This window comes from Sphaeramia orbicularis, chromosome 17 (genome assembly GCF_902148855.1).
Source record: "Sphaeramia orbicularis chromosome 17, fSphaOr1.1, whole genome shotgun sequence".
NCBI lineage: Eukaryota > Metazoa > Chordata > Actinopteri > Kurtiformes > Apogonidae > Sphaeramia > Sphaeramia orbicularis.
This window is the reverse complement of record NC_043973.1, coordinates 57,439,018-57,453,373: the sequence shown is the minus strand read 5'-3', so window position 1 is coordinate 57,453,373 and position 14,356 is coordinate 57,439,018. Positions and strand designations below refer to the sequence as shown.

General features: G+C 38.5%; 1 pseudogene; it reads left to right on the top strand.

Annotated features, from left to right (window-relative positions):
- Nucleotides 1-12,294: 12,294 nt before the first annotated feature.
- Nucleotides 12,295-13,638, top strand: LOC115436525 (E3 ubiquitin/ISG15 ligase TRIM25-like; annotated as a pseudogene).
- Nucleotides 13,639-14,356: the final 718 nt, after the last annotated feature.

Below are 14,356 nucleotides of genomic sequence, written 5' to 3'. Positions count from 1 at the left end.
TGTGTTTAATTCATTACTTGACATGTTTGTTCTTATTTATTCAGTTGTTTTCTTATTAGTATTAGATGTAATGTGGGTCTAGAACTAAAATAATGTGAAAATCTGCTGTTTTACACTAGATTAAATGTTATCAAGACAAATAAACTCATTCTGGTTCAGCTGTAAATCCCTCAAATCGACAACATCCATTTAATCTAAACCTGGACATGTTATCATTTAGATGTTATATTTGTTTCATATACTCACCATTAGGAACAGCTGATATCACGAAAACCAACGTCAGAATCATGACTTTTACCTACATAGAAAACAAAGAAAAGCTTTGGTTTCATAAAGAACAAACATCACTTCTAATGGAAGGGATGGAGACAAAAACAACAAACTAATTCAGATTTTAGTTCCAGTTTCATTAACATTTACATTCATGTGACAAACTCAACAAATACAACTTGGTTTAGGTTTTTTTGGTTGTAAATGTCCTATTTTTCCTACTTAAAAAAAAAACAAACAAAAAAAAACACTGCCTTCAGCTGTTGATTTACATCTTTTTCACTCCGTTGTCAAATGTTGGTTAAATTATTTTATAGATTTCAACTTCAGCTCCAATTGAATAATAATAAAACAAAAACTGCATAATTTTTCTCATTATAACTGAATGAAAGAGGCTTCCTTTGAGGTCATTTCTGATTGGTCAAGGTTTGAATTTGCCCTCATCTGTCAATCAAATCACTGACTATAAAAATAATAAAATGTAAAGAGTTCAAGTATTTTGATCAAGTAAAGATACATTCATTAAATTTTAACAAATAACGACCAATCCTTTATCTTTTACTTTCAATTTTTATTCTTTCATCATTTTTAATATTTTTTCTTTAATTTTGTCTGTTTTCTTCAGTCTTTCATCTTTCGTTTATTTTTTCAATCTTTACTTTTAATCTGCATTTTCTTGTTAATGTGTTTTTTTCTGCTTTTAAACTAGTTTCTGTTTGATCTTTGGGTATTTTCTATTTTTCATATTTTTATTTTGAATCTGCATCATCTTTTTGTTTCAAATTTTCTTTTCTTTTAATTTTATCTTTTTATTGTTTATTCTTTCCGTCTTTAAACCTTTGTTTTTCATGTTTATTCTTTTTCATTTTTAATCTGTTTTCCTTTGAAATCTCTTGGTTCACTGTTTTATCCTTTAGTCTTTTCTGCTCTTTAATCTGTATCATTTTAATTATTACTGTCCTTGTTCTTTTTCATCTATATCATCTGTTTCTTTTCTTTTTGTTTTTCCATCTTTATTCTTTTTTCTTAATCTTTCTTTTTCATTTCTATTCTGTTCATTTCAATCTTTATTTTGTTTGAGCCTTCTCTCTTTTTTTAACCTGTGTTTGTTTTTTAAACTGGTTTTTATTTGAATCTCGTCGTCTTTCTTTTAATCTTTAATTTCTGTTTCTTTCATTTCAAGGACAAAAACAGTTTTTCCTTATTTTTCATCTTTGTTTTTTCTTTTTCATCAGTTTTGTTTCACCTTTTTGTTTTTAATCTTGTCTTTTCCACTCTTAATCTGTACTGGTTTATTATTGCTTTTCTTTTTAGCCTGTATCATCTTTGTTTTCTTTTCATCTCTATTTTTCTTTCCATCATGATCTTATAATCTCTATCATTTCTGTCACTGATGTAACAGTTAAATGTACAAATTTACTGCCTTTGCTTCAAAATTTTGATCTAAAACAACCTGATTTGTTTACCATTTGTCATTTCTGCTTGTTTCAACCCTGTTAAATCTTTCCTGATGCTCCACTTCCTGCTAAACTGATCGTTTGGTCTGTTAGAAAACGGGGTTCTTACCTTACTGGTGGCTTCTTTGCGGTTGCAGACGTGATTTCCTCATTGAGTAAAACTTTGTGCGAACCATGTGTCACTGAACTGAACTGATGGGTTTTAACAGCATCGACAAACAGCCAATAAATGGACCCCTTGGTCTCTTTAATGCTTTTGTAATTGTGTTTTTCATTCAGTCCTCCTTATCAGTTCTACCTGAGCAAGGGAGTAGTGTTAGGGTGGGGGGGGTCTTATGGCCTATCAGGTGACACTTGAGCGGGAGCTTATCGTGGTTCGGTTCCTGTGCAGGTATTGGACGGGGGGTCCTGACAGTGTGGTCTTTGTCCGACAGAGGGCTGGATCTGTGACCTGGGGCTTGACCCGGTCTTATCTGATCCTCCTCGGGGTTCAGATCAGTGACTACCGGTGTCGGGGGGGGGGTGATAGAGGGGCTTTGTATGGGACAGGTGCATCTGGTGGGGTGCACGATTTATGACTTATAACAGGTTCAGGACACAAGGGGGGGAATTAAAGTGATTTTATTGAACTAAAGACAGATAAGACATTTTAGTCACTATCAGATAACGATAATCAATGTGATGACTCACATAAATATACACTTAATTGGTGTGTTATCTGTACACATTATAAGCTCTCTGCGTGTATTAGGGATGGGAATCGAGAACTGGTTCTTTTTGAGAACTGGATCCCAGTAGCTTGATTCCTTGGAATCGTTTGCCTGCCTGCTTTAGGGGTGTAAGAAAATATCGGTTCTGCAATATATCACGAAATTTCATTTCACAATACTGTATCAATATTAAAAAGTACTGTATCGATATTTTTAGGTATTTATTGAAATGCAGATATTGTGGAGGTTCATTTTTGTTTTTTGTTTATATTTTATTTATTATTATTTCACACTTTTATTCAATGTTAGTTCCTTTGTTGGGATTGAACTAAAATACTGTTCTGATGTTAGTTCTGAACTAATAGAATATAAATATTCGAACAGGATCTTAAACTGTAATGTCTGTAAAACAGAATTTCAGTTTGAATACAGGATATAACATTAGATCCTGTTGGGATCAAAGAAAAATGTGTTTAGTATTTGTGCAGATTTCTGCTGTAATTCAATTCTTCAAGGAAATAATCATTTAAAAAAAGAAACAAAAAAAATTGCCTTTTTAACAGTATCATGGTATATCATGATATATGGTATCGTCATCCTAGTATTGTGATTTTTATCATATCGCCAGATTCTTGCCAATACACACCCCTAGCCTGCTTAACGATTCTGCTTATTGATTCCACCTTCGTTGTGCATGCACAATGATGTCACGCGTATGCTGCATTGTTTTGGTCAGAACGTAGCCAACATGGCATTGAGGCAGAAGCGGTCCAAACAGACAACACCAGGTCCACTGGAACACTGTCAAAGTTTCCATTTCTTCTAAAGGGTGGAATCCCTCCAATCTGCTCAAACATTTGTCCACAGCATGTGATTCATTTGATTCGATACTTAGCGGCTCTTGTGAATCTAGCAGCAGAGTGAACACCAGGCCGTCGTTCGGGCCCAGTTCTGGTTCCGGTGCAGGGAACAAACATCGTACCCCCTCAAATACAAGTTTCCGAAGGTAGGGGAAAGGAAATGAGGTGCACAACAACGGGGGACGAGCAGAGTCGAACCGGTTCCACATAGTAAAAATGAGGCAATAGAGGAATTAGTAAAGAGTCTGTAGCTTCACTTTCACTGCACGCACGCACCCCCCCACCCCCACCCCCCCGAACCAGGCCTGGCGTCATCTGTTATTATTTGTACATACTGTATATGTTATATTTTCAGTGCAAATGGAAATATAAAAGACAGTTAATGCAAACACACCTGTTTGTACTCTTTCATTCCCTCACCAAGTGAGAATTGATAAGAGAATCGATAAGGAATCAGATCGATAAGCAAAACCGATAATGGAAATGGAATTGTTAAATTCTTCTCGATTCCCATCCCTAGTTACGGTAAAGGAGCGTACAGACTCTGCTGTTACAGACTTTCATGGATTCAGGAATGAGTTTTACAGTAACACGACGTCAGACTGAACTGGATTCATGTGGACAGGGTTTGAGGGTTTGCTGTCGCTTCCCCAAGAAAATTATGTTTCTGAATTCAAAACTATGAAATAATAAACCATCTCTCAATTATCTGAAGCAACTTGATTATTATACAAATTTGTGATAATCTCCTCAAAGAAATAATGAATTTATCATTATTTCCGCATCGTTTTCATCACTTAAGCGCAGCATTTTCAGCATCATATATTTCTTACACATTTAATGAAGAACAAGTATAGCAAGTTTTTTTGTCCATGATACCTTGGTCCAATTGTTCAGTAATGGGTTTCAAAAATTAAGGTCATATTATATGTGTTCAAACTACTTTTTTAACTGCGACCTTCTGAGTTCAATATTTATGTTCTAAACCCAACCAAGTAATAATGACCTGACATTTATTTCTTTATAAAGTAAGGTTAAAATAGAAAATCTAGGATAAAAGATTGATTTTTTTTCTCTGTGGTTATGGGACAGCTGGGAAATTCACTACATTTTTTAAAATTTTATTGAAACCAATAAAAAAAAGGCTAAATCAAGACTTGAGAATGAACAGTTTTAGTGGATTTGGTGAAAAATAATTAACAGTCCAGGAGTTTCTACACAGTCCCAGATTGCTCAGAGCCTCCGTTCTTTCTAAAAACTATTATCACGATGTAGATTATTTAGCTTCATACAGCGATAAATATTAAAATTAAAAGTGTGGAGTCCTTTGATTGCTTTCGGTCGCTGTGTGTAATCCAGATATTCAGACGTTGCTCAGCTGCAGTTTGTGCATCAGTCGGTGAAATCCTGCAACGATGAAGAGCTCTTTGTATCTGTGATGTCTCTGTGCTTCCTGTCTGGTCACAGTTTATCGCACATCTTTGACAGGCATCTCTGTTTGAGATCTGCAGAGGAGGAGGGGGGGTTGGGGGGAGTAGGAAAAGGTAAATGACACCTGAGAAATTCTCAGCACGGGGGTACGTTTAATCCTGCAATTACTCCGAGTAAGGCGGGTCACTTGGGTCAGATTCAGTGTTTGGGAGGCGGCTCTGCTCTGGAATGAGTCCTGAGGTCTAAAAAGTCCAATCACCATGTTGGTCTTTTACTTCCACTCTTTGAATCTAGTTTACTATACAATAATGCAAATAATGTATAAAGCCAAATTAAAGGTACTCTCTGTCTGTGTACAAAGGTTCTTCTCAACACATGAGTCTAAATATGATTTGCGAGATGTTTGTAAATTTGTTGAACAAAAAGCTAGAAAAGAGACTAAAAGCAGATATAAGGATCTGTTGTTGGAGTTAAACTATGGAATGAGGCCAGCATGGATTTAAGAACGTGGAGCTCATTTTTGATATTTTAAAAAATGGTACATAGGACAATTTTTGAAGGATATGATTAAGATCTAATAAGTAATAAGTAAATAATTTATTTTCGACTCTACATTAAATTACCATTAATTTGGATGGTTAAGTTTTCTTTTTTTCTGGTTTAGTTTCACTTTTTTATGTTTGTGCTTGTTTGTTTGGTTGTATGCATTGTTTTTTTTTTCTTTTTCCTATATTGAATGCTGGGTAACTGAATTTGTTCTGTAGGACAGGCATTAATAGAAGCACTCTGCTTCTGCCTGGGCCTTTTCAGTCACTAACCTGTTGGTAATGTTTGGAGTGTTGACATTGGTTGGATTATGTGATGACTGAATAAAGAATTTCATCATCACCATCATAGTTCATCCATGTCCTCATAACATCCACAAACACCCCCCGCAATAGCATCATCCTAAATGAACTCCAGTGCGTCCAGACTGATTTTTACTGGGGAAATCAGCTATCAGGTTTTCTGCAGGTGTCGGCAAATCTAATTTAATGCTTTTTAATGCCCTTTTTAATGGCACTTTAAACAAATTTAATGCCCATGACCGACTGCAGATACAGTTTTATATATGGTTTTATGTCTGTTTACCATCCACAGGCTTTGACCAGGTTCTCAATAGTTCCTCCTCCAACCACTTCCGCCGAAACTTGCATTTTCCCATTTTTCCGACATTTGCTAATATTCCCTCCGCTCTTTCGCCACAGCATGAGCACACTCACAGCACATTGCATTCCAAGCATCTGGTGTTGGGACTTTGTATACTGGACATAAACAACAGCCAATTACAGGGTTCCACCTGTCAATCATCACCCTATACTTCCGATCAAAATTATTACATGTTTATAGAATCGAAATAAATCATGAATAACGGTGCTTTTTTTTTGTCCATCAAGTGTATTTAATTTTTAATGTGTCTAGACCAGGGGTGTCAAACTCATTGTAGTTCAGTTCCACATTCAGCTAAATTTGATCTGAAATGAGCCGAACCAGTAAAATAATAACATAATAATATATAATGTCAACTCCAAACTTTCCTCTATGTTTTAGAGCGAAAAAAGTAAAATTACATTATGAAAATGTTTACATCTACAAACTAACCTTTCAAACAATGTGAATGACATTAACAAACTAAGAAAAAGTGTAATTTATGTAATTTATGCTTTAGTTTATCATTTCCACATGTATATTTATAACTTCCAGATCACAGTGGATTTACAGATACACAAAATATTTAGTAGCAGGTGGAATATTATTAAAATTGCATTTCTCTTAAGATACTTCAGGTTGTTCATATTTGTTCAAGTTATTCAGATATTTTGCAGAATTATACTTTGTTTTAGTCTAAATACATGAAAACATTTACATTTACAAAGAGAAAAATTTGGAGTTGTGAGTATTTATAGGTTATTATGAGATTGAATTGGTCTGAATGTGGAACCTGAACTAAAAGGATTGTTAATATGTTGAGTGTAATTTTTGCATTTCACAAATTCATCCCAGAGGCCGGACTGAACCCTTTGGCGCGCTGGATTTGGCCCCGGGCCACATGTTTGATACCTGTGCTCTAGACATTGAATTTAATGCTTTTTAATGCCATTTAAGGCTTTAATTTTCACCAAATCTATTTAATGACTTTTAAAGCTTTTTAATGGCCCGCAGAAACCCTGGCTATGTTCTCCAGAACCTCCAATGGCGCCACATTCACCAACAAATCCATTTCAAAGCCCCACCAAAGACATGAGCCAGAGCCACCACCCTCTGCGCCCACATCCTCCAATGCCAATGTCAACCTCAAAGACCGAGCACCGAATCCAGGGCTCGTCAACACATCCATGAACCGATGATCTAAGAATGGAAGTAGTTCAGCTAGCTGACCTTAAAGTGGAAATATGTCAGCGTGTACATATAGACCAAGGCTCACCAACACGGTGCCCACGGGCACCAGGTCGCCCGCAGGGCCCACGCGAGTCGCCCGCAGGCCTGCTCTAAAAATAGAACTAGTTCAGGGTTCTCCAACACGTTGCTCACGATCTACCGGTGGTTCGCCAAGGGTCACTAATATAAGAACACAAAGTTGATTCGTCATTTGGTAGAACAGGTCTAAATTTCCACCCAATCAAAATTACAAGTGTCCCCCTCCCGAGATGAAACGGTCAACTAGCTGTCAATCAAACTTTAGCGCTGGTTTGCTGCCTGTCATTGGAAGAGGGGTGGAGCCCAGGATGAGCCAGATGCCAGGCAGGTAGTGGGTTCAGCCCCGCAACAATGTCGGCCAGATATAGTCAGGGAGTTATTTTCACCCACGATGAGGCACGGACTTCTGTTTGACAAATGTGAAAGACAAGTGTGTGTGTGTGTGTGTGTGTGTGTCTGATCTGTGGCGCGTTCTGGAAGTCAGTAAAAGATGCAACGTGGAGCGGAATTTCACCAAAGTTCACAGCAACTGTTCTGGAGATTCTCCAGTGGGAATCAGCCTCCGTGAAGAGAAGGAAAAAGAGCTGAAAACTAAAGTCCAAAAACAACAGTCCATGTTCACTAAACTGACCAAGGCCAGAGCTTCCACAGAGGCATCAGTAAAGTGGTTCACATCCTGGACAAGTGCAAACATATGTGCACTATCTGCGCATGCGCTCAGACAGCTGGAGTCGGACCTGAACAGGTGCCTCTGTGTTTGACTCCAGTGTGATGACTGTAGAAGTGACGGGGATGGTGGATTTATGTGCACAAAGTTCTGGTTTTAATTAATATGTTTTGATAGCATATGTGAATTTAGAAAAGGTCAAATCCTTCAGAAAAACAGCAGCACATGCTGGTGAACTTTTATTGTGTGAGTGACAACGTTCCTTTACACAATTTCAAAGTATTAAAAATGCACATACAGGTGTGTATTATTTGTTTTTAGTAATTCTATAAACATATGCAGGATTGTTCCATTTCATAATTTTTGACATAGTATTAAAATATTTAGGAATACAGCATGCAAATGCTTATATTTGTTTTTTTCTACTTTTGGTTTTCTTAATTAAAGTAAAATAATAGTTTCATATTAACACTTTTTTAAGTATTGTAAATGTTAAAACAAAGATATACAAAATAAATAAAATAAATGAAGAGCACAATGTTACAAACGTATGACACAAAATATGTGTATGTATGAAAAATAGCTATGTAAATAAATTTTGCTAAATTAGAATAGCCCTCCGGCAACTTCACTAGGTAAAAGTAGCTCACAGAAGAGAAAAGGTTGGTGACCCCTGATATAGACTAACATTCACAGCATTAACCCAAGAAACTGACTGATTAAAAGGTCTACCTTTAACTCACCTTATTATCCCAAAAGGGAAATTCAGCCTCTGTATTTTACCCATAATACACACAGTACCTAGCATTAGCATTTAGTGCATTAGTACCAGTGAGCTGCCACCGAGGGCACTCGAGGACCAACTCCAGATCTTCATCAGCACCACGGTCCAAGTGAGCTATTTTTTGATGGTAGGGAGAACCAGAAAATCTAGAGAGAACAGGTAAAGCCAACAAAGACCCAAGTCCAGATGGGAATCGAACACAGAACCTTGTATCTTTGACGTGGAAGTGCCTAAAACAAACAACATATCAGACGGAAAACGGCAACGAAATGCCCACATGTATGAAGCACTGTAGAAACAAATTTTTTCAACTGCTGGACTCTGAAACAGTATCATATAACTGACATACTGCAATTCTACCTCTCCTATAAATATGTAAATAGTCCAGAGTTTTAGTACTTAGTATATGTTTGTATTACTCTTTGTTTTGTTTAACCTTATGCTGCCCATCTTCTTGCACTTTATCCTGTTGCTGCTTTGACCGGTGAATTTCTTCATTGTGGAATCAATAAAGTTTCATCTCTCCATCCATCCATGATCCAGATCAGATCTACAACAGAGTTCAGACTAAAACTAAACCCAACATTAGGTTTTGGACTGAATTCATCTTACATTTACCAACTCCAAACACTACATAAAACTATTAATCCATGATGACGAAGTGACAGGCTTAATGCAGAATAACCCACACTTGCGAGGACATAATTAAAGGTCTTTAACGATGTGAGAATGTTAACCCGTGTGTCTCTTTCAAAGCCCGTTCAGCCACAGTGGGGGTGTGAGATTTCTGAATGATATCTCCTTCCTTTTGCTTTCACTCGCGGTGAATGAAACCCTAATAATTGGGTCTAAAAATACACATTCGGGTCTAATTAGTGCAGTGGGAGGATTGGGGTGCCACAGGGCGCTCTGTGAGGCCCGTCGCTGGATCAGAAGCTGTGAGGAAGGTGTTCTCTCTGCGACCTCTTCAGCCCATTATCCAGACGATTCATGCAGCTCCTGCAGAGCGTCTGCTCTAATGAGATCCGATACGACTCTGCGAACACCGACATACCGGCGTCCGCTCGACTCAAGGATGAATACCACTCCCCAATTATCTCTGATCCACATCTGCGCCGGACCAGACTCTTTCAGAACATCGCTTCTGTGTTCAGCGGACTGAGCTGTTGATTTTTGACCAATATTTGGAAGTCAACGAGAATATCTCTCTTTAAAAGGCTGTTTGTGTTTAAAAGTATCCATAAAGATGCTTCATAGTCATTTGGTGTCATTTGGTCTGGATTAGCAGTATTCTAATTCAACCTCTACGGACATCACAAAGTAACTATGATCATATCCTAATGTTTTAAGGGTATCTGCAGGTTTGATGAAGCTGAATTTATGACTTTCTGAGATGTTTTTCCTTGGCGTCTTTGGTCAAATTTAAGACATTACATATACTTCAATAGAAACTTTTAGAGGAAGCAAAATTTTACAGCAAGTTGAAAAAAACAGTAGTGTCTCTGAGTTCTAAGTCTTAATGTAAACCGTTACTATTTTAAAACAAACAACATTCAGTCAAATCCATTTGGACACCATATGGTCAACCACAGTCCAGTAGAAAAGTCCTGGTCCAACATTCTGTTTGTTGGTTTAGTAACGTTCTAATGTGCACACATATGTATTTTTATCTGTATTTGGATCCAATCTGATTGATGTGAAGGATGAACAGCAGATAAAACTAGTTTAATGGATAAAACAGCTTTAATAAACCACAGTGGTCGTTTTTAGTGTGACCTCTTGTTTGACCTTAACATGTCTTTAACCCTTTTGCTCAGAAAATATGAGGTTTATGGGATTAACCTGTTAGGGTCATGGCTTGTTCACAGTCAATGTTAAGAAAGGAAGGGTTGGAAATTTGAAAACTTTATAAATACCCAGACTCCTGTGACATTATCCTCACAATCAGCAGCCATGAGTTCTCTAAGCAGTTGCCTAGCACTGAAGATGAAAACGACTGATGCCCACTAAGAAGGAGAGGGTCATAAGAAGATAGCAAAGCATTGTCAGGTACCAATTTCCTCAGTTCAAAATGGCATTTAACAGGAACAGTGGAGGTCAAGATAAGGTCTGGAAGACTAAGGAACATTTCAGGGTGAACTTCTCGTTAGACTGCTATCTACAATTTACATAAACACGTGTAACAACTCTGAAGAAACCATAAAAACACTGGTCTCCAAATGCCAACTTGTAATCAGATGGACTCAGATGCTGATACTCTGTTTACCCTGTATGCCAAAGAAACCCTCCCTCTTTGAGACGACCCCATCTCTCTCTGTTTCTGCGAACAAACGACGACAAAAGCAAGTCAGAACCCCCACTGGACTGCAAAAGACCTCCTGAAAGACCTGGCAGACTGGAGTTGTGGTACACTGTTCAATTGTTGGCCCTTGTGGAAGAGTCATCAGAAGAACCTCCTCTGTGTCCTCAATGAAACTTTTGTTTTTAACAACAAAGGTTTCAGTGAAAAACAACAGCTTCTATAAACCAATTAGGTCATATTTCATGTGACCTTCCTTTTACACATAACATGTCTTTAATCCTTTTGTTCATTTTCTGATGTTTGATTCCAGGTCTCATTCAACACATGCCAGATGTTTCTAATAGTTTTTGCTGCTTCTTGTCATGGGGTCAGGAGTCACACTACATACTGACTTTAACCTTTACAACCCATTTAGTTCAGTTTTTTGTGTGTCTTTTCAGGCTGTGGACATATTTCCTATATTTTCTTACTGTATCTGGAGAAAGAGATTAAGAAATAAATATGCATGTTCATTTCAACGCTACAAAAACAACTAATGTGAAGGACGCCCAGAACTTTTGCACAGTACTGCAAATGCACAGCCTTAAAAGACACAAAAAAACCTGAACTAAATGTGTTGTAAAGGTTAAAGTCACTATTTAGGTTGATCTCTGACCTCATGAAAAGAAGCAGCACAAAAAATTAGAAACATTTGACATGTGTTGATTGCAACCGGGATATTCTGTTCATTGTTGTTCAATTTCTTGATTCTTTTTGTTCTTTTTTCATTTTGGTGATTTTGTTCATTTTAACTTATTTTGCTTATTTTATTCCTTTAGTTGGTTATTTAGTTGATTTTGTTTTTTGTCTGTTAATTTTTGCTTCATGTTGATTATTTTCTTCAATTTGTGGCTCATTTATATTATTTTTTCAGTTTGTTACTGATACAAAACATCAGTAAATTAATTAAGGTCTGATACCTTGGTCAAAGGTAACTGAGAGCTTAAGTCTCCCAGGGTTCCCATTCTTTTGCTGCAACTTTCAACTTTTCACTCTAAATTTGTAGAAAACAAAGAAACAGTTCCACAACTCCTACAAAATAAAAGTCGTCTAGTGTTTCAGTGGATGGAAACCACTCACGTCTTAAAGGGGCTTTTATGGTTTGACGTGAACTTCCTGTGATGTGTGTAAGTTTCTACAAATGACAGTTTTTCTGTTCAGCTGAACGTTCACCTACACACACTCTGTCGTAACAAACACAGGAGCTCCACTCTGTCCTTACATGACCGTGACTCCTCCCTTGTAGATCTGACAGTTTACAGGTGGGCAGAGCCAACAGGAGGTGGATCCAGACAGCAGACAGGAAACACCGCACAGGTTGAACAGATCAGAGCTCAAACTGCTTTCACTCAAAGTGAAACTTAATCAGTCGTTGAGACACGAAGCAGAAATGGAGCAGAAAGGAGTTCAGCTGGATCAGGAAACAATTTCCTGCTCGATCTGTTTGGATCTACTGAAGGATCCAGTGACTATTCCCTGTGGACACAGTTACTGTATGAGCTGTATTCAAACCCACTGGGATGAAGAGAACGGGAAGAACATCCACAGCTGCCTTCAGTGCAGACAGACCTTCACACCCAGGCCTGTCCTGGTCAAAAACACCATGTTGGCAGTTTTAGTGGAACAGCTGAAGAAGACCGGACTTGAACCTGCTGCAGCTGATCACTGCTACGCTGGAGCTGAAGATGTGGTCTGTGATGTGTGCACTGGGAGGAAACTGAAAGCTGTCAAGTCCTGTCTGGTGTGTTTGGTCTCCTACTGCCACAAACACCTTCAGCCTCATTATGAATCTGCTGCCTTTAAGAAACACAAGCTGGTGGATCCGTCGGAGAAGCTCCAGGAGAACGTCTGCTCTCTTCATGATGAGGTGATGAAGATGTTCTGCCGCACTGATCGTCAGTGTATCTGTTATCTGTGCTCTGTGGATGAACATAAAGGCCACGACACAGTCTCAGCTGCAGCAGAGAGGACTGAGAGGCAGAAGGAGCTGGAGGTGAGTCGACGGAAAATCCAGCAGAGAATCAAAGACAAACAGAAAGATGTGAAGGTGCTTCAAAAGGAGGTGGAGGACATCAGTCGATGTGCTGATGAAGCAGTGGAGAAGAACCACAAGATCCTGACTGAGCTGATCCGACTGATGGAGGAAAGAAGGAGTGATGTGGAGCGGCAGATCAGATCCAAGAAGGAAACTGAAGTGAGTCGAGTCAAAGAGCTGGAGTCGAAGCTGGAGCAGGAGATCATTGAGCTGAGGAGGAAGACGCTGAGATGGACAAACTGTCACACACACATGACCACAACCAGTTTTTACTCCAGTATCCATCAGTGTCCCAACTCAGAGAAGATCCAGACTCATCCCACATCCACATCCGTCCTCGGAGTTACTTTGAAGATGTGATGACAGCTGTGTCAGAGCTCCGAGATAAACTACAGCTCGGTCTGACAGAGGAACGGACCAACATCTCACTGAGCATCACTCAAACACAGGTTCTACTAGAACCAGAAAACACAGACCAGAGCAGGACTCTTAAAATATTCACATGAAATCACACTGGATCCAAACACAGTGTATGAACTTCTGTCACTGTCTAAGAAGAAAAAAACAGTAACAGTTCTGAGTCAAACACAGAACTATTGTGATCATCCAGACAGATTCAGTTGGTGTCAGGTCCTGAGCAGAGAGAGTCTGACTGGTCGATGTTACTGGGAGGTGGAGTGGAGTGGGAGGGGCATTTATGTCGCCATCGCATATAAGGATATTAAGAGAAAAGGATCCTTTGAATGTAGATTTGGAAACAATGACAAATCTTGGGCTTTATGGTGTGGCAGTGATTCTTTTGTATTTTATCATAATGGTCTCCAGTCTCCTGTCCCAGGTCCAGTTCCCTCCAGAATTGGAGTGTACCTGGATCACACAGCAGGTATTCTGTCCTTCTACAGCGTCTCTAAAACCATAATTCTGATCCACAGAGTCCAGACCACATTCACTGAACCTCTGTACGCTGGAGTTGGGTTTGCGCTTCTTTTTCGGGGAGTTGGAGACACCGCCCTCTTTCCTAAACTCCATTAAACTCATCGTTGACTTTGATCCAGTCGATCAGATCAATCTTTTTGTATCTGTCCCTAAACCACACGACACAAAAACACATCAACTTTTTATCTTCCTGAACTCACAATCCTGATTTGGTCCCATTCAGACTTTTTTGTGAGGATTCTAATAGTCCCTACCATGTGACTGTCAACCAGTCAATAGTCTGTTTGTAAAAGCATCTTCAATGTCCACAGAGCTGTCATTAACTGAGGAGCACACAACAAGACTTTCATGGTGTCTGTGCTTTGGAGGAAGTCAAAGAAAGTGGAGCTGTTTTTCTACTACGGAGGA